A 940-nucleotide genomic window follows, 5' to 3' on the forward strand; every position below is an offset into this window, starting at 1 on the left:
GCCAGCCGCCCCAGGCCGCCAACGATCTGCGCCGGGAGCGGATCCACCGAGCGACCCTGAGCGCCGGAACCAGCCGGCTGTGGCGACCTTCGCCATTACTCCCTTGGTCCCTGAGACCTGATTGGGCGGGCAGTGAACGCCGATGCTATGGAGGCTCCTTGGTCACCCCGTCTGGGTCCAGGTCACCTGCCCTGGGTTAAAGACACACTGAGGGAGGGCACCCTGGCTCCTTTGCAGGGGGAAGTTCTCGAGGTTTAGGGGGCACAGCTGACGGGCTAGGGGCCGGGGATACAAAGACGATTATGACACAGTCCTCTCCCCAAAGTGTGCACATACCTGCGGAGGCCAGGCGCAAAAGCACAGAGTGGCACTAGCACGGATGGGGCGCGGAGGTAAGGGGGCATAAAGGGGCTTGTCGATCAGTCTTGTGGAGGGGTGGGGGCATCAGGGAGGGCTTCTTGGAAGAGGTATCATCCTGACTGGCCCGGGTGAACCTGCCAGAGGGCAAAACTGCTTTGTGTGTTTCTGGAGATGTGCAGGTACTTGGGGCTGCCCAGATGAGCCCGGACTGTGTCTGTATTGGGGGCGAAGGGGGAGCTGTGTGGCAAGCGAGGCCAGATCCACGTGGAGTCCTGTGCATCCTCTGAGAAGCACAGCTGTTACGGGGCAGGGCACTGGGAGCTCTCAGATGGGGAACAGCTGATGGAGGATGAATTTGACACGACCTAGGGGAGATGCAGTATAAAGCAGCTCAGGAGAGATCATAAAGCCTCAGCTAAGACTGGACTTCGGGGAATGAGAAGGAGACAGAACCCAGCGATAGTTACAGGGTAACATGGTCAGGATTTGGTACTTGGGCCTGGGGGAGAGAAGAAAAGGAAGGAGGGAAGGAAGGCCCTCTATTTGGGGTTACCGTAGATCAAAGAGAGGTGGAAGGCCC

The sequence above is a fragment of the Balaenoptera acutorostrata genome, chromosome 4 (genome assembly GCF_949987535.1).
Source record: "Balaenoptera acutorostrata chromosome 4, mBalAcu1.1, whole genome shotgun sequence".
Classification (NCBI taxonomy): Eukaryota; Metazoa; Chordata; class Mammalia; order Artiodactyla; family Balaenopteridae; genus Balaenoptera; species Balaenoptera acutorostrata.